Source organism: Pelodiscus sinensis, chromosome 1 (assembly GCF_049634645.1).
Source record: "Pelodiscus sinensis isolate JC-2024 chromosome 1, ASM4963464v1, whole genome shotgun sequence".
NCBI classification, from domain to species: domain Eukaryota; kingdom Metazoa; phylum Chordata; order Testudines; family Trionychidae; genus Pelodiscus; species Pelodiscus sinensis.
Genome location: NC_134711.1, coordinates 30,479,463 through 30,500,214, shown reverse-complemented (window position 1 = coordinate 30,500,214; position 20,752 = coordinate 30,479,463). Strand labels below are relative to the sequence as shown.

The 20,752-nt window shown below is 39.4% G+C and overlaps 1 long non-coding RNA gene across 3 annotated transcripts in view; it reads right to left on the bottom strand.

The window, feature by feature from the left end:
• Positions 1 to 18,581, bottom strand: part of LOC142829182 (uncharacterized) — an 80,703-nt gene extending 62,122 nt beyond the window's left edge. For all 3 annotated transcript variants that reach the window (XR_012903578.1, XR_012903579.1, XR_012903577.1), the window contains exons 1-2: positions 18,436 to 18,581; positions 13,339 to 13,420 (exon numbers count right to left, since the gene is read on the bottom strand). This is a non-coding gene — a long non-coding RNA (uncharacterized LOC142829182). The remainder of the gene's footprint in view (positions 1 to 13,338; positions 13,421 to 18,435) is intronic.
• Positions 18,582 to 20,752: the final 2,171 nt, after the last annotated feature.

The following is a 20,752-nucleotide window of genomic DNA, read 5'->3' as shown; positions in this document are numbered from 1 at the left end:
CTGGTGAATTATTTAGTAGGATCCTTTCTTCATTTTTACTCAAATTGCCAGTGGCTATTGCTGTACATGCTACCGTGAATTTACCTACATAATTGCAGTAATCAGGCAGAACTTTCATATCTCATAAGCATAAGCTTATATGATCTTGGTGAAGATTTTTCAAAGCAGTGCAGGAGCTTAGCTACACATCTGCTACTAAAATGAATGGGAGATGTGTGGCTAAACACCCCTTGCTGCCTTTGAAAATCTCAATCCTTCTGTTTCTATAGCCACCTTTATGTGGTAGCAAGTGCATTCTGGCATCATTGTTTGATGTTGTAAATCCCTCACCCTCTCTTTAATATACACATCTGTCACAGATATCCTGAAAAGGGGATCACTGTAAGCTTTGAAAGAGTGTCTCTCATGCCAACAGGTCCAATAAAAGATATTAACTCATCCCATTGTCTTTAGGGATGTTCTAGATATATTTAATCCTGCCACAGTAAGGGGAGGGATAGAGTAAATTATCTCTTGAGGTTCCTTACAGCTCTACATTTTTATGATTCTTTAAAAAAAATGCCAGAGATCTAACATTATTATTTCTTCCAGCCTTGATTCCACTCTGTATTCTTCCATAACAGTTCCTTTTTTATTTGGGAAATTGATATCTCATGTTTTGTAACAGTAAATATTGAGAAACTTGGTTATCAGGGAGAGCCCATTCTACTATTTCTGCAATATGGTGAATGTGATGTTATCTTTTCAAAAAGTGTATTGTGCAATTCGGCTGCATGGCTGCAAGATTATCTCAAATGTAAACTGACCACTAGTTCAACATATGTTATAATGAAAAACACGGTGACCCTCAGCATGGATAAGATTGTTTGATATACTTCTGTGCACAGCTCCTTAAATCTCTGTAAAAGTCTACTAGAAGAATGCTCAATGAGATGTATAGGGACATGGGCTGTACTGCAGCCAGGAATGTGATGGCAAAATTTCCTAGAAAGCACAGAAAATGAAATCATGAGTCAGTGTATCAAGTCTGTAATGTTTCTCTTTTTCTCAGGCTGTATATCTGGTGATATGGAGAGTATTGGATTTTTACAACCACCATTTCACACACTGTCAGTTGCCTTGTATATTACGCTGGCATACTTAAAAAACAATTTTTTTTGCTCTTTTATATCTCAGAATGTTATTGCCCATAGGCATTTCTTTGTGGAGAAAGGAAACTGATGTCATCAGAGATGTTAAAATAAAGCTGTCCATGACTTGGTTAGGGAAAAAACCTCAAAAAGGAAAGGATTGATTTGACTTTGATTGTGTTAACCCAAGAACCAACTGTTTTCATTTCCTGACATAGTTTAAGGGCAAGGTATATTCTCTGCTTTTGAAGCCTAAAATAAATTAACACTGGCCACCTATTCAGTTCTCTTTTTTATTAAAGGGGGGGAGGCAGAGGAGACTAATTGTAGCGACTTATCCTTCTTCCCCCATGTGAACTAATGAATAGGCTCAGTTTTACATTTTACCAAGAAACTAAGCCCTGAGGAAATGTTGTAAACTTTGAGAGACTTAGGAAAACAGTAAGATAAGAAGTAAACAAGAAGTAAAGAACAAAACAAAGAGTTTTCAGTATCCATAGCCATTTATTTCCAGAAAGCAGAGAGTTAAAGACAAGTCAGTGTGGGAAGGTATGACACAATGTGTGAAATTCAGAGATAAAATGAAAAATTAAAAAAAATATTGTGGAGTTCCATCCACAAATCAAGGCCCAGCCATAAATAACCTGGGTTGTCTGAGACACTAAAACGTGATTCCATTCCCAGTACGTGGTTCTAAAGCTCAAAATAGAATCATATACCTACTCTGAGCTCTGCTGGGAGTCTTTGGGCACAGCTTGCCTTGGTGGCACTCACTAGCCCTACCAAGCTCCTTGGGTTTGGTTGCCATATAGTGGAGACTAGATGCCTTTCTGCATTCTATTAGGCATCTTGTGCTTCATTTCATCCTGACTGGAGTGGGAAAAAGTTATGACACTTTCCAAAGCCTCTCAACTGTGGCAGCAGAATAAAATACCACCTTGCATAGATCATGTAGATTGACATATGAAAATCCTTCTCTTCCCTTACATCTTTTTGTGGGCAGTGAGACGGTTGGCAATGTTGATGATTAAAGTATAATCAACTGGCATGTAACTAACATCTCACTTAGAAGAACAGGATAATCATCCTTTTCAAACTATTCTTCTCAGAGGCAGATTCAGATTTCAGAGTGATAACTTAACAGTCAGTGTTGTTGTAGGCGTGAAGCTTTTCTCTCTCCCCAACAGAAACTGGTTCAGTAAAAAAAATTACCTCATGCATCCAGACACTCTTCTTACTTGATTATGAAGGCAAAAATAAAGAATTAAACACACAAGTAGAGTCAAGCAAATTGTTCTCAGAAAAAATCATTTTTGAAAATTTTATAGTCACTAGAGAATTTACCTGGTGTTGCTTGGATCCTTCAGGGGAGGGAGGACACCTCAGGGCAGAGGGAGGGAAGTGCAAGAGTCAGGGCTGGGGGCTGAGAAGGCTGGGGGACTCACCAGAGCTACTAGGGGTAGCGAAGATGATGTTACGCTGGTGATGGCAGTTCCCTGGGGAGCCTGGGGCCATACTGCCCAGATGGCAGCTCCTTCTAAGTAAACCCAGAGGCCATGGGGTTTGGCCCTGACCAGCAGCTCATGGCCAGAACAGGGGCTGTGGTGCCCAATCCTGGCCCACAGCTCCTCTGCTGCCCCGCCTCAAATTGTGGCTCCTCTGTGAGGTGGGGGCACACTGCCAATCCCCTCTGTCCCACAGCTCCTTCAGAGGAAAGGACCAGGGCTGTGCTGGCCAGCCCTGGCAATGCTCCTGGGAGGGCTGCTGGCAGGAGGACTGGAGGTAAGGGTTCTGGGGAAACCAGGGGCACTTACTCATGGCCGGTGCCTGGCAATACTGAGAACTTTGGCCCCAGCTGGCCACTCTCTTCCTGGTGCATTCTGTGGTCCCTGTGGCCATTCTGTAGTATGTCCCAACACTCATTGCCCCAAATGGCCATTCCAGAGCATAACTGCCCTGTTCTCAGTATCCTCCCTTTCTGTGTTATGAGAAACAATCCTATTCCAGGTACTTCCTGTTTTCCTGGAACAACCAAATCCTGACCATTCTTTACGTTAGGGTAAGAGAAAGCTGCATACCATATTTGGTGTCTATAGCTCTTAACCTTTAGGAGGAATTCTTGAACAGACAGACTCACGGATGGACTCATGGCCAGACAGACAGACATACAAACTCTCTGATATATATATAACAATAACACAACTTGGCTACAGCCTTTTAAACTATTTACAGAATGATGGTGTATATATTCGTTATGTTAGCAGACATCAAATAACAATACATGCATATGAATCCTTGCCAACAAAGGTTTAATATTAAGCACATCAAAACAAAAGAATGTGCTTCAAAGACGACTAAGATTAATGCTATAACACCCCTCAGAGAATGACAGAAATCCCATCTTCTACCCCATTTAAGGTCACTGTCACTTAGGATTTATAGTGTTGAGCTTCTGAAAACAGTTACACTCTATGAAGGTTTATATTAAACATGATAATTTGAGTATTATTGCCACAGATATTACATGTTCTGAATTGTAGCAAAATTGAATCTTGCTATCACAGAAAGCAGCATGCAGGAGCAGAAAGGAGATGCTTTTTAAAGAATGTAAAATGTAAAGTTCAAACAAAATTGTCTTTTGTGATTTAATGCACTTGTTCTTTGTGAGAAACTGTGAAAAGCAGACCTAATCCTTCCCTGAAGATTTTCCTTGCAGAGCACAATTTGTTAAACTGCTAACATGCTTTTAAGAGATTTGGAAAAAATCTTAAAAGAAAGCTTGTAGGCACAAATGTTAATAATTAAATAAATCACATTCATACAAATATAGATGACAGGGATTAGACTGAGATAATCAAATGTACATAAACTTTTTAAAAACAGTTATTACTCTGTCAGCAATCTGTCAGGTACCCAAGACTCAACTAAACTTAACAAGAGCTACAGAATAGGTCAGAAGAACAAATATTCAGCTATTGAGTTAAAAAGCCAGTGGCAACAGATCTCTGTTTTAACCAAAAGCCATGTCTTGTGAAGCACAGTAACAAAACATGTTCCTTAGTAAAACATGGATATTTTAGAAAGGATATTAAATTGACTCAAAATGAAAATACTGTGATCTAGTTAAACCAAGCTGTAATTACATATAGATCTCAAAAAAAGGACTTTGTAAACTGTTTTCCTCGTAAAAAACAATGACAATTCCTGTGGCACCTTAAAGACTAAAAGTATGTCTACACAGCAAGGCTAAAGTTGAATTAAGCTATGAAACTTCAGCTACATCAATTGCATAGCTGAAGTCGAAATAGCTTAATTCGGCTTTGGCGCTGCCTCCACAGCTGGAAGTCAAATGAAGAATACTCTTCCTTTGACTTCCCTTACTCCTCATGAAATTAGGGTTACCTTGAGTCAGAGTCGGAGTAAGATGTCCTCAAGCTTGCCATTATTACAAAATAATGTCTTATAGTGTAGATATACTCTGTTATTTCAGAATAACATCAGTTATTCCAAAATAACACTGCTGTGTAGATGTACCCTAACAGATTTATTTGGGCATAAGCGTTGGTGGGTAAAAAACCACTATCATCTGTCAAAATGGTTTTTACCCAGCAAAGTTTATGCCCAAAAAAACCAGTTAGTTTTTAAGGTGCTACAGAAATCCTCATTGTTTTTGCAGATACATGCAAACATAGCTACCCCCTGAGAGTTGTTTTCTTTGCTTTTGCCTATGAAGCTATATCCCAGCTTGCTTATGATTTCCATATCTGATCACTTAAAGAATTTGTTGTGTCTAACATTAGAAAAGTAAAATATGGATGTGGGGTATTTTCCTTACATGTTTGGTTTTGTTTTTACATTTTTGTGATCACATGAGCCAAATTTTCACCAATGGGACAATATGTACAAATATGGGCACAAAATGTACATGTGCAGATCATGCAGGCTTGTTTGTGCAAATCAGTAACTGAACATGGAAATAGAAGGCATCCAATTGACCACTTTCCAGCTGCTCACACCCATTTGTGTGCACAGATACAGCGGCACTGCACGCATTTGTCTGAATACTACAATTGTACTTCTGGCTTATATTTGCTCTTTAATCTATATACCCCTCTTTCCAGAGCCAGCTCTTCTAGACTATCTTTAGCAGAATTGCAACAATTTACAGTAGCTGATGAAAGTCCTTTTGTTTCTCACCTATTGTATAACTTCAGTGTCAACAATTTAAATAAAAGCAACTTGGGGCTTCAATTCAGCCTCTGAGTCATTTGTTGTTACTCTATTTTGCACCCAAGAAAAGGTTATGACTGTTCCATTAACCCAGAGTTGTGTCACCATTCACTAGCCATCACTTTGCAGGTAGTTCCATGTGAAATTACCTTCCCTTTTGTGTCTTTGGTGTTTTTTCAGAGTTACTAGTTCTAATGATTACATCCCCACTTACATGTACCAGAGTGGCTGCACTGGCTTTTCTGATCCCTTGGGAGATACATATATCAATTGCTTGTTACCCTACTGCTGTAAAAAGCAATGGCATCTTTTGTTTGCCAGACTTTTCCAGTTGTACCAGCTGCTGTGCAACAGAGCAGAAATTCTACTTTAAAAGTTCTCCAGTTATGCTCCATTATTTTTCACCATTTTAAATAGTTGGATGATTCATTTCATGCATCATAGAATGGAAGTCTTTTCTCTTTCTAGAGAGTATTCAATTCCCAATCTTGTGATCTGAAACAGTGCCCCAAGTATAGATTAGTCATCTCTCTCCAATTAGTCTTGTCAGCAAGAGCAATGGAAAGTATTTATGATTGAGTATTCAACAGGTAGATGATCCTATTAAATACTTCATTTCAGCAAGTTTGGGAGGGTATACTGCAGTACCTTTACACACAGGTCTTTAAAATAATGGCTTATGGTAAATGTATATTTTCAGTCAAATCACTTACATGTTGGTGGACTCTGGATTTAAAAAAAATATATAATATTTTAAATAGTATAGTTAAGGTTAACACTTTTGACATAACATCATAGAATCATAGGGTTGAAAGAGACCTCAGGAGGTCATTGAGTCCAGCCCCCTGCTAGGACCAATCCCAACTAAATCATCCCAGTCAGGGCTTTGTCAAGCCGGGACTTAAAACTTCTAGGAATAGAGATTCCACTACCTCCCTAGGTAACCCATTCCACTGCTTTACCACCCTCCTACTGAAACAGTTTTTCCTAATATCCAAACTAGCCTTCCCCCACTGCAACTTGAAACCATTGCTCCTCATTCTGTCATCTGTCACCACTGAGAACAGTCTCTCTCCATCCTCTTTGGAACCCCCTTTCAGGTAGTTGTAGAATGCTATCTAATCCCGCCTCAGTCTTCTGTTCTATAGACTAAATATGCCTAAAACCCTCAGCTTCTCCTCATAAGTCAAGTGCTCCAGGTCCCTAATCATTTTTGTTGCCCTCCGCTGCACTCTTTCTAATGTGTCCACATCCTTTCTGTAACAGGGGGCCCAGAACTGGACACAATACTCCAGATGTGGCCTCACCAGTGCTGAATATGGGGAAATAATCACTTCCATAGACCTGCTGGCAATGCTCTGACTAATGCACCCCAATATGCTGTTAGCCTTCTTGGCTACAAGGTTACTCTGTTGACTCATATCCCACTTCTCACCCACTGTAATCTCCATGGTCTCTCAGGGTAGTTCAATGTTTCATGAGAAAAAAATAAACCCATTCATATCAAAGGCAGTTTCCAGTTTGAAAAACAAAAAAAAGTGAACGTGCCAGTAAAGAACCCTGAAGATTGCCTAAGATGAATCTTCTCATTTGTTCTAAAGACCATACCATAACAGTGCATTATACAGATGAAGTCACGCTGTTAAAATGCACTTAATTCCTTAGACATTGTAAGTAGAAAAGGACGTGCTTCTTAGGAGATTGAGAGACTGAACAGTTCCCTTCTTGGTCTGCATACATGCTGGGAATTCTGACTGAGCTGAAATTCAATTACACAATGCTTTGTGTATTGGGTGAGTGCTGCTATAAAATAAGACTCTTCCCATAGCCTACTGCGTCACCCTCATAAATATCCAATCTAGCTACCTTTTCCACCAGCTCCCCCTGTCCTGCTCTACAGTAGCAAGTTATTTCAAAATAATAAGTGTAGCGTCCACACTACCAAGCCTGTTATTTCAAAGTAAAGGGCTGGTTATTTTGAAATCTGTACTCCTGCTTTCTTTGGGGAATAACACTTATTTCAAAATAGTTATTTTGAAACAGCCTTAGTGTGGACACTCAGCTGCTGCTATTTTGAAAAAACTACTCCTCAGTGTAATTTGAACTAGCTACTCTCCAGTATGCTAAGTCGAGGTAGCATGTCCATGTTAATGGAGCCTGCCTTGGACTTATTTCAAGGCTCCCCCGTAGTGGGGACATGCTATTTTGATCTTGTTATTTCGGGAGTTATTATTTCCAATATTGTTATTTTGAAATAAACTCCTAGGCTACGTCTACACTGGCCCCATAAAATGGAATAGTCATGCAAAGCAGGTAAGTCAGAATAGGGAAATCCGCGGGGGATTTAAATATCCCCCGCGGATTTAAATAAACATGTCCACCGCTTTTTTTCCGGCTTGGGGAAAAGCCGGAAAAAGGCGTCTAGACTGGCGTGGTCCTCCGGAATAAGAGATCCTCCGGAAAAGGGCTTTATTCCAGAGAATCGCGCCAGTCTAGATGCTTTTTTCCGGCTTTTCCCCAAGCCGGAAAAAAAGCGGCGGACATGTTTATTTAAATCCGCGGGGGATATTTAAATCCCCCGCGGATTTCCCTATTCTGACTTACCTGCTTTGCATGACTATTCTGTTTTATGGGGCCAGTGTAGACGTAGCCCTAGTGTAGATATGCCCTTTATGAGCTCCAGTTATCTGTCTGCAAAACTGCATGTGGGTTCCTAATGGAAATTGTTCAAAGAAAGTCAACAGCAATTATGAAAGTAGGAAAATAAAACAATGGGCAACCTTCATTTTCTCCCCACAGTTTTGATACTTTATATTGGTCTCAGCATTAAATCCATAAGAAAACTCCCAGTCTAGTAGAATCAGTCACAACAAAAAAGTTCAGCTTTCTTATTGATGCATGTCTACATTAATGGGGAAGTTTGACTTGTAAAGGAAGACTGAAAGAATTGGGCTTGTTTAGTTTGGAAAGGAGAAGACTGAGAGGGACATGATAGCAGTTTTCAAGTACCTGAAATGATATCACAAGGAGAAGGGAGAAAAATTGTTCTCCTTGGCCTCTGAGGATAGGACAAGAAGCAATGGGCTTAAACTGCAGCAAGGGAGGTTTAGGTTGGACATTAGGAAAAACTTCCTAACTGTCAGGGTGGTTAAACACTGGAATAAATTGCCTAGGGAGGGTGTGGAATCTCCATCCCTGGAGATATTTAAGAGCAGGTTTGATAGACATTTATCAGGGATGGTCTAGACATTGGTTGATTCTGTTGTTAGGGCAGGGTACTGGATTTGATGACCTGTCAAGGTCCCTTCCAGTTCTAATGTTCTATGATCTGCAACTCCAGCTATGTTTATTACATATCTGGAGTCAATTTATCTTAAATTGCATTTTCAGCAAGAAGTATACAGGAGCAAATGCTCCTGTTGGCTTCCCTTACTCTTCATGAGGAATAGGACTATCGGTGCCAATGGGGGAGCCTTCTCAGTTCAAATTAGCGGGTCTTCACTAGACCTGCTAAATCGAACCCTGGAGGATCGACCGCAGTAGTGTCAATCTTCTGGTAGTTTAGACATTGCCTGAATGACAAGAGGTTAGAAAGATTATCTCTATCTTATTTGGTAAAAAGACAAATAAGAATAGAAAGAGTGATCTGATGTTCTGAATGGAAGAGAGAAGACAAGCTGAATGCTTATATTTGTACAACCAATTAATTTAAAGTAACTTTAAAAAAAATAGGCAATGTTTAATTAACTTCTGGAATTCATTGCCACAAGACATTAGAAACCAAGAACTGAATGAGATTCAGAAACACATTTGGTCTATGAACAAAAATATTATCCACTGTTAGAAAGTGATATTTAACCTTCATGTTTCAGGAGAGAAATAAATCTTTCCCTGACAGAAGTTAGGAAGAAACTTCCCTTTAAATATGGTATTCCACGATCATTCCTCTTGGGCAATTTGTACTTTCCTCTGAAGCTTCTACTACTGGCCATTGGTAGGTACAGAACTGGTTTGATTTGATATAGCAAAATTCCTACATGCAGAGGAAGCATGTCTAATTAAATCACAAAATAGAGAGAAAAGGTTTTAAAATACATTACTCCCACTTTGGAGCTCTGGTAGTTTTATGGGTCTAAATGCATCTCATATTTTTGTCCTCACCACTTAGTGAAAGTAATGTTGGAAATTATTTGTAAAGATAAAAATGGCCATACTGGGTCAAACTAAAGGTCCATCTAGCCCTGTCTTCTAACAATAGCCAATGCCAGGTGTCCCAGAGGGAATGAACAGAACAGGTAATCATCAAGTGACCCACCCCCTGTCATGCATTCCTATCTTCTGACAAACAGAGGCTATGGACGCCGTTCCTGCCCATCCTAGCCAATAACCACTGAGCTCCATGAATTTATCCAGTTCTTTTTGAACCCTGTTAAAGTCCTGTCCTTCACAACATCCTCTAGCAAGGAGTTCCACAGGTGGTGCAATGATATCGTGCTGAATATATTAACCTCAGCAGAATGTAAAACCAAAGACATTGAATGACAACTGGATGATCTGGATAGCTGTTTAGATTTCACTATGGGAAAATGGAAAGTGAAAATTCTGAAATGATATAGCCACCTCAATGAGAAGTCTGCAGTATCCAGTGAAACCTAACTAAACCAAGCAACTTGCAGATGATTGTAAAACAGGTCTGGTAAAACTACCTCAGTAGAATACCCCTGAACTTAAGCTAGAAAAAGAGATTCCAAAAAAGAGAAAGTGAATGTGTGTGTGCATACATGACAGAGAAAGAGGGACTGTATAAAAGGAGAAACAAAAAGGGTGTGGATGAAGGAAAAGGAATGTATAAAAAAAGAGGTAATACAAAAAGTTAAAAGTGCCTAATTTAAATACCTTTCTCCAGGTCCCACAAGTTCACACCAAGGCCCCGTAAAGTCACCAGAAGCCATTAATTCCTCTGCTGAATGCCACTGTTCTCTCTTAATGGTAAAACATTCCTATTAAACTGAAGAGACCTACACAGGAGTGTTACTGCTTACTAATTGAACAGCAGTATTATTATTATTGCAGTAGCATGCACAATGTGCTAAGTCTTGTACAGAAGGAAGGAAGATAATCCCTGAAGATTCATAATTTGAAAAAAAAACCATACCAAGCGAAGCATAATAGGATGTTTCTTTGGGATAAGGGAAAGGGTTTGTATAAGTAAATTATCTCCAAATGCTCACTTATCAGTGATTTTTCATTGATTATTTTCTTGTAGGAGACACAGGTCATGAGGTGGGATATGAATAAAAAGACAGTGGCATGATAGATCAGCTTGAGGGGGTGTTCTGTTTTGAAAAGCAGCATGGAAGACTGTAATCAACCAGAGGAGACCCAGATAGAGGGCAAAATGGGTGTCATCACTGACAAGACCAAGTAGGTTGTGATGCAAAAGATCTTATATTTCAAAGGACCATGTAAATAGTAGAGAGGAACAAGAACTGTCACTCCATTCCCTACAATATAGTACTTTCCTCCTTCTGTGAGGGAAGCAGTAATTTCCAACCCTCAAAAGGATAGTTTTCCAGGAAACAACAGAGCTTTCTCAATAGTAAACCATGGAGTACACCAGTCTATTATCAGCTCACAGTGTTTGGCTTGTGGCTGGTACCTCTTTATATATAAGAATGTGACCTCTATCCAGACTGAAAGCCAGTATCTATCTTTCCAAAGTTCTGCACTCTACAAGATATCTGATTATAAGATGTTCCTGTCCCTTGAACTGCATAATTTCATCATTTTATGTAAACAACTATATAATATGATAGCAGAAACTGCAAAGAAAAAAAGTCAAACAGCCATTCTGGGATCTTAAAACTCTAGCAACACTGGGCTCTAGAAAAGGAAACAATATTTCCCAAGGGATGGAGAAGATGATGAAAAAGGGTCAGAAGATGGCAAAAGCAACAAAGTAATTAGTTTAACTGGTGAGTTCATTTTAGGAGTAATAAAGAATATCACAATGTCTGCAATACAAATGATCCTTTACGTACATATTAATGTATTAGGCTTCACCTACTTCTCTGCAAAGTCAGTCTCCCACTCAAACCTATCATTTTAATTATAAGCGACATTTGTGGCTTAGATGATGTTGAAGACAATTGTAACACATGGCTACAAGCTAGTAATTGCACTTTGAAGAGAACCTTTTACTGTCAGTGGCAGTATTAATCAATAATTAAATAAGGAGCGAAGATGAGTAACCCAATAAGCCAAATTGGTTTTGTAGCTGGTTGCTAATATTGATGACTCAATTACAGGTGAAAATTGAAAGCATATTGAAAACAGGCTTTTTTTGAATCATTCTTAACTTAACAGGAATTTAAAGCATCAACTTGGAGAAAATATATAAAAGATGTCATGGCCAGAAGAGGATTTTAATTACCATTGCTCATTTTTATTTGTGCTCACAAGAATATTCTAAATGTACTCCTGGAGCAAAGCCTACAAAATATTGATAGAAGCACTTCAATACAGTGTAATTGAAGGCAACTAATAAGGAAAAATTAAATCCCATCTTTCCCCTCAAGTTACATTTCACATTTTGACAATGTGAAAATATAATTATTAAAATATAATTCCAAGTAATAACATGATTACAGTGTGAGATGCTGGAAAAGCACTGAGCATCAAAGCTTTTATGTATTAGTGCACTTTGCATCACTTACCTCATTCACATCATTGACAGACATAGCTGAACGAGCACAACAGGCACTGGAGAATAGGCAGTAGTTCAAGACAGAAACTAAGACCTCAGCACTGTCACTATTGCTCAGCAGTGAGTTCTGTCCACAATAACACTGAATAAAATATTAGAGAAAACTAAAAAAAACCCTACAACTACAGGTTATATGGGGGTAGGGAGAATAGCACCGATAGTTATTGTGGATTAAGCTTCTCAACATATAGCATTGAAATGCAGTGGAGAAGCAGGAATATATGGGGAAAAAGCAACTATCACATTAAACTTCAGGGAAAATAGAGTACCTTGTTCAGTTTAAAAAATGAGCCTTGAATAAAGCTCTCTCTGAGATTAAACTTCAAGGTTTAAAATGAGAACCTGTAGATGTAAGGTATCATGGATAGTATATTAAAAAGAGGCATCTAAAATCAATTGCTGTCATGTTCCTCTGGATTACCTTCTTATCTAGATCTGACAGCTAATTCAGACATCAGTGCATGCACTTCAGCTTCTTAAAAGAAGCTGATGTGACCCATCTACAATCCTGGAATGAATAAACAGCTGATCGTAGGAATGAAAAAAGGTTCAGAATGAAATATATAGAAATTACATGAATTCACTGATGAATGTATGCTTGTAAAAGCACAAAGAAGATGAAAGTCCCTGCCCTGAAATGTTGACAATCTAAGAGCCCATTTTTTAGTTCCTTGCTCTGAAAAATTCTCATATAACTCAGGCCTGGAGGATTAGGCCTTTCAATAGAATTGATGTTCATCAGTACCAGGTTCTCAACAGTGAATTATTGTAATCAATATCTGAAAAAGTGTCTTTCCTTGTCAAATTCTGAACACAGACACCATGCCAGAATCTTGCAGTTGTTCAGAATGAAAGCATTCTGCAAGTATCACATTAAAGTTTGCATTACTGTGTACTCAATGTGGCTGGGCTGTCCAGGATTCAAAAGTAGGATTCAATAATTTCCAGCTCAGTTGTGCTATATAGGCACAGCTCAGAGCACAGAGCAGGGTTGGAGTTGCGCTGCCTCAAGTGGAGTACTGGGAGACATCCTAGGGCTGCCAGTTTGGGCTGGATGTATTCCTGGAGATTTCATCACATGATAATGTTTAATTCCTGGAGACTCCAGGACACACCCTGGAGAGTTGGCAACATTAACACATCTTACTCTTGAAAACCTGAAGTCCTCCCTGATCTCCCCACACATAGGGGAAGCGCATGGTTGTTCCTTACCACAGCTTAAGTGTTGGGTCTGCTCTGTGGCCCTGCTTCCTTCCCACTCCGACCTCTCCCAATCTTCGGTGTTGCAGCAGTGCTATATAAAAAGAAAGAGAGAGAGCCATATATAGAGACTGTCAATATGAATAGCTCCATCTACTGAAACACAAGAATTTGCAGCATTGTTCATAAATTGGTAGGTTCAACAATGTGGTCATGTACTGAGAATGGCATCTTCTTAACATTGTATGACGGCCTCCTGGCAACAGGAAGCAGCAGGTCCAGTGTTCCCCTGAGTGCAAAGACAGCCTGTCTCTTCCACAGGCCATGCAAATGCCAAGATAATACCAGGTTATTCTCCTCCCTGTATATCAACATAAAAGCCAGGCGCAATCTGGCCCATAAATATTTTCTGAATGCCTGTATTATAAATGTAGCTAAAATCCACTAGTTAGCTTGGATGGGTAGGAATTGTGTCCCTAGCCTCTGTTTGTCTGTAAATGGATGACAAGAGGGGGACCACATGAGGATTGCCATCTTAAATACTGTCTCCAGAGTCAAAAAGTTTATATAGGTAAAAAGGGGATTTCAGATTTGCAGAAGCTCCTGATATTTTCCAGATTTTTTGTTCAGCAGGTGAAACTAACCCTCTGTTCAAAGGCCTTGTGTTGGTCTGACCTTCACCCAAAGTAAGTGAGCAATCCTATGACGGTTTTATGTAAATATTTTCAATCAAAACATCAACCAGCAGTGGAATATGAGATACAAGTATGTCCTTTTCTAAGCCCATAGAGATTGTGGTATTTTAGGGTGCAACTACACTGCAGGGCTTAACTCAAAATAAGCTACGCAAATTGAGCTACATCAATTATGTATCTTATTTCAAAATAGCTTATTTTGAAATAGGGAGCGTCTACAAAGCACTTATTTTGAAATAGAGCACTCTTCCTCTGACTTCCCTTACTCTTCATACAATGTGGGTTACAGGAGTTGGAATAAGAAGTCTTCCAGCTTGACAGTATCTTGACACTATTTCAAAATAACTGCCTGCTGTACAGATGTGGAGTTATTTTGGAATAGCATGAGTTATTTCGAAATAGTGTTGCAATGTACACGTACCCTAAGGCACAGCAGCTATGGGCAATGCTTTTCAATGGTAACTACTGTTTTCTTTCAAATACTAGGAGATTCCAAATGTTCACAAGTGAACATTTACTGAGGGAAAGCGCTATGACACAGCTCCATGTACCAACTTCTGCAATACTCCAGATGTGTGCTCTAAACAGAGAATAGAGAGGGGATAATTGACATAAATCTTGTAAAAACGTCAAAACTAATGCAGTCCATATCAAATCACCACATAAGAAAGGCAGGTTTGCAATAAAAAGAAACCAGCAACTTGACCATTATTTTGCAGAGTTATACCATAAAGTCTTATGAATGTGGAACTCTATGGAGATCCTTTATAGAAACTATATTACATGTCTTATTATTGTTAGCTTAGCTAGAGACAGCACATGGATTTGACTTTGTACAGCCTGGCAAATGAAGTTAGATCTTCACATGTTCATATAATCTGAAATTTCTGAAGTGCACACAAGTAAAAAAGCCAGTATCAGTATTAACAATAAATTTAAACAGATTGTAACATATTCCACAGTAAAAAACAAACAAACAAAAAACACACCTGAATGTTTTAGCAGTAAAAAAAAAACCTGTGCCAATCGAGGAATAAAAGACACTGGCCCTGATTCTCATCTCACACTTGAAGTAACTTCATCCTTGGTTCAAGGTCAGCATCAGGCCCCTCCTTTCACTCCCAGAAAAAAATGGCAAAAAGAACACACCCATACATTTTAGAGCTGCTGACCACAGAGCTCTTCTTTGAATTTTTTGATACATTAAACTAGCCAGGTCTGAAGTGGAGATGTATAAACAGCAAGTTTTTCCTGCTTAGGGTAAATCTTTCTAAAAACATTTTTTTACTATTCCATATAGTTATTTGAAAATGATTAGAATAAGTGAGAAGCTGTTCAAACTATCTTCAATTGCAAGTACTAGTTTATTGTGCTTTTGTTTCTATTTTTTATTGTAAGTAATTGCTTTTTGAGAAATCCTTCACTGGAACTGCATGATGCTATTATTTGTGGCCTTCAGCATATTCACATGCAACAACTGAGATTTTGTTCTGATTTTAATGGAATTTTTTTAGTTTGGCTCAGGATGACATTTTCACATATTTGCCCTAGAGTAGTAGAGGGTAATAAGTTTTGTAGGGGGGGCCACTTCACCAATTTTGATAGAGGTCATAAAGCAACCTCAGAAGGGGTGGGGTCTTATGTGTAAGGGGCAGGGCCTTGAGCAGAAGGGGTGGTTCCTTCTAGGCACCACATGACCCTCGTGAGGGGGGAGACGTTGCGTGCTCCTCCATGGGGCGGGGAGGAGCATGTGAGATCTCTCACCCCTGCTGCACCCTGCTTGGCGCATACAGCAACCACAAGGAATCCCCAGCTGTTTGGAACAGCTGGCAATTCCCTCTGGTGCCGCTCTACCCTGGCAGGGGATGAGACTTTGCATGCTATCCCCACCCCCTGGTCTCGACTGGCCTGAGGAGTGTGGGGGCAGTAGGGCAGGCCACAGGCCAGATCAAATGGCTTGGTGGGCCAGATGGGCCACCACATGCCTTATCTTGCTCCCTGGCCTAGAGCTAATGTACCATTTCTACACACATCCTAATACACAAAACACTAATACAGCAAAACATATTTTTTTTCTGTGAAGTTCAACTTTAGTGTTTGAAGAAGACAGGAACCACCTTGAGGGAAAACCCATAAAAAGAAGTCAATTGGACAAAACTATGGAAAACATATTTTCCATTTGTTTGAGAGTGATGCATTCCAACCATGTCAGTCACATTGTTAATTGCTACTCCCTCTACATTTATGAATCTTTCAGAGCTGAACTTTGATGTCACATTTTTAATTTGCATTGAAGGTGAGTTTTATTCTGCACAGACGCTTGGCTCTGTTTTTTTGAGCATATGGTGTACAGAATCACAGGACTTAATGAAAAACATAAGGGAAGATAAAAGTGACTCAAAAAACTGTTTCTCAACCATTATGTCTAATAGTGGGATGGAGTTCCTATCTCTGCAAGGGTTTAAGCCTAGAATTCAGTGCAAGGATCATTTAAACATTAAATAGAAATATTGTATGCATGGTGAAAAAATGCAACAATTGGGAAAACCTGTTATCCTGTATATCAGGGATGATGCAAGGCCAGTGTCTACTCTTGTACAATTATCATACTTCCAATATGAAAATGCAAGATCATTGCAACATCAGTTAACTTTTTTCATAATCCTTGTAATCTCAAGTAATACATGAGTTTGGTTTATATTCTATTATTGTTATTTAAGTTATCAATAAAGCCCCAAGTAGGGAGTAAATTTTATAGAGTATGGGTAATTTCTTCATGGCAGGATAGAACAAATTTCATCTATTTATTCCTTCATAACATAGAGATGAGATATCTCCCACATTATCTGGTATCCCTGAGGAAGTAGATGAAGCCTGTTCTCTTCATTCACTTGAAACAAGACTAAGTAACTCGAAGATATATTATATAGAACAAGCCTGCATGGACAAGGAGATGAAGAAATCCTATTAGGATGTGCCATCTATTTTCACTTTTTGGTGATCTTATGAAGACTGATACAAAGCAGGAAGTGATACAGGAAAGTATGATACAAGTGTAAAATTGCACTTGAGGAAATGAGCAACTGCTGAGATCAGCATGGAATATTTGATGGAATTAGTCCTCTCCTTCATTGGTATGTAGATCCACAAATATATACTTGATAATTATGTTCCTGTTCCCTTCATTATTTTTTAGTTGAGCTATACTTATTCTCTGTATTTTTAGATAGCACATGCAGTACACAAAGATTTAAGACGGTATGAGCCACATAAAAATGGAGATACTGCTCTTATTCCTTTTTCCAGACATCAAAGAAAAAAATCTCTTAAGAGAGTCAGTGATCTTCAGACACTATGTCAGGACTCCAGTATTGAACTCAGGCCCACAACCAGTAGCTTTAGCTGATGAGCCACAGCAATACATTTAACTGGCATCCTTGACTGATAGCCTTAATGACAGAGACCACAGCAGCCACACCCCAGAATCCTGCTTGGATACATAGACAGCACTCTCACTGTGTACCTGAGTATACAAAAGCCCCCAACAGAAAGAGCTGTCTGCAGTATTCCCCAGACCATCTTGACTGACTCTACCTTTTTTACCTCCCTAACCCCAACTTGTCACTCTATCTGACCTCATCTCCCCAATCTTCTGACTCAGCACCTTGTATTGGAGCTTCCTGAATTGCCCTGGACAGTGTCCGATAGGGATTGACATGCTGGCAACCAAACTGCCCCCCACAAACTTGAATACTACACAAACTTGACTACTGACTTACCTCACATCCACCTTGGCCACAGGGCATTACATATCTCAGTCTGCAAATATCAAACCTTAAATATTTTTTTCCATAATGTATTTTGCTTCTGGAGCCCTCCAATGCTCTGAAGTACCTCCTACTTTTTTTTTCCACATACATCCTACCAGAGTGAAGTTGACAGCTAGCACTAATTTCAGCCTCTGTGTATCCTTCCTCCATTTGACATGTTATGCCTTGGCCTCTCATCAACTTTACTTCTTGTTCATGGTTATACTTTTTCAGCCCTCTGCACTAGTCTATGACCCAGATCACTCCATTTTGCAGCCATAACCATGGTAGACAGTATAGGGGATGGATGGAACACAATATTCCCCCTTTTCTGAGTTTTCCATGGATTGGTCTACACATGGATATTAGTCCCCCTCCACAAGACCATTTAGATAGCTGTTCTCCTTCCAAACCCCATAGATCCTGGGAGAATCAGCAGTAGGTGTTGCTGGCAAGAGTAAGTCTGAGGTCCGGCACTGGGTTCTCAAAGTACAAAGACATGCTACACAGGTGTCTGTCAAACACAAGCAGTTTATTTCCTGACAGCTATCAGCTGTGCCCCTTAACTAAAAGAACAACATGATAGGAAAAGCGGCATTTCTTACATCCCTTCTGATAGCCGGGGAACCCATTTCAGCCGCGGATGAAGTGGGAGACTGTCTCAGCTTCCAAGGCACCTGTACCCAAAGCCCATCTGTGAGAACCAAATTGCTGTGCTCTGGTACAGCTTTAAATACTGTGTCTCTACCTTGTTTGTGGCAGTTTGGAAATTTCCAGGGGTTACTCATTGCTTGTTATAGTATGGCTCAGCTGTACTGCTTGTCCTTTGACTTTGTTTGACATTTAGGTAAACAAGATTGTTATGTTCCCTCCCTTATCTACAATTCATCCTTGCTACAATGGCATATGTTCCTAGAGGCTTGCTTCTGGCTTATCAGTAGGGAATGGGGGGGGGGAGGAGTAAATGGGAAAGGGGAAAGAATGCAGGCCTTACAGCCCTATACTTCACACATACAGAGTTCTTCTGCAATTGACCCCTACAGGAGATCAGGAATGCTTACCCAGCTTCAGGAAATCTATGTACTCTTCATTCTGTCTGAACATTCTGGCACTGCATCAACTCAACTCCAAAATATGAAAAATCAGACTAACTAGTATTTACTATTCACATCTGTGCGTATCTAGTACCTGAAAACTTTTAGAAGGCTATATATGGCTTTGTCCTGGAGGTTGCCTTAGTAATAATTGTCAGACTCCCACACTTTTCTTCTGAGTGAGAGCTGAGTCTCCAGGGCATAAGTGTGAACCTTTCACAATTCTTACACTATTCTAGTCTTACACTTTTTAGAAATATTATTTTCATCCTTGTTTTAAAACTGATGTTGCCTTTTCAAGGTCATGATAAATGCTCATTCCAAGCAAAAAATTAAAGGTCTAAAAATTGGACACAAAACAAGCTCGCATGACAAAGCTCTAATCACATAACGAATGTATTAAGCACTGGAATTTTGAATGAGCAGGTCAGGGGGTGATCTTTGTACCTACATTACAAAGCTGTTTAAAAGTGCTGATAATTCAATGCTTGCTCAGCCTAAATGCAGGAAATGGAGCAAAACTGGTACAAAAAAAAATCCTGAAGCATTATAAGGAACGGAGTTATTTCAAGATCCCCCCCTTTGTAATGAGATGAATCTTAGTGTAACCTCTCTGATCCCTTAACCATACAAAATGCAGTAACATTTGGATGTAAAGTAAAAGTTGAATTTAGAACTTTATTACATTTACATGTGATGGAATAAAGTCCACACAAAACGAGTGAGTTTACAGTATGTGCATAATCCCTACAAAGTCTGAGATTCGTAAAAATATATGAGCTGAAGCAATTTATTTCTTAAATTATTTCTCCATCCAGCACAGCTATCCCTTAGGCAGCTATCCCCTGTGCTATCAGCTGAATAAGTCATTTCATGTTCTTGCATCAGATATGCATCTCGTACCACAACTCTAGAAAGTAGAATAGTTGGTATCCATCTGAGAAGCAATGGTAGGATGCTAGCCTGACATATCTCAATTTTGGGGGGGAAGGGAGAATGGCAGGAAAATTGGAAGGATATGCAAGTCATTGGGAGTGAAAACAAATATTGTTTGGGTCTTACAGACTAGGAACATGTTTGGCAGACAGAGCCTAAAGAACAAAATACAGGACTATGTAGCACTTTAAAGACTAACAAGATGGTTTATTAGATGATGAGCTTTTGTGGGCCAGACCCACTTCCTCAGATCAAGTAGTGTGACTATTTTCTTCCACTACTTGATCTGAGGAAGTGGGTCTGGCCCACGAAAGCTCATCATCTAATAAACCATCTTGTTAGTCTTTAAAGTGCTACATAGTCCTGTATTTTGTTTCAGCTACACCAGACTAACACGGCTACATTTCTATCACCATTCTACATGCAGAGCCTAAGGAGTAAGTTCTGCCTTGTGAATCAGATGGCATCAGAAAATGAGAACAGAAAGTGGCACCCTGGTAGGCCAATCACTCTCACTGAAATAAGTGGATATGAGTCCTTGATAAGGGATGTACAAGGAGACAGCCAATTTTCTTGGTCTCCTGTCCTGAGTGCCAACAAGTGTCTCTAAAATTAAACTTCAAATCTCCCTTAACTCCCATGGCCTTTACCTTTACCTGATGTGTGCAAAGTGAGCTATGCACACAGAAAAGAATTTTGAAAAAATATGAGAAGACACCAGTATATTTGAGTTATATCATGTTACGGGGCTTATTATTTTGAGGTCATTTCTCTGAGGCTAGGAACTGTTCAGCCTGTGACCAGAGTTATTTCAACTGTTCAGATGAGTCAAGCTCTCTGTCAAGGTGATCACAGAATAACAGGCAAATTTCATGTCTCATCTCGCTTGGTT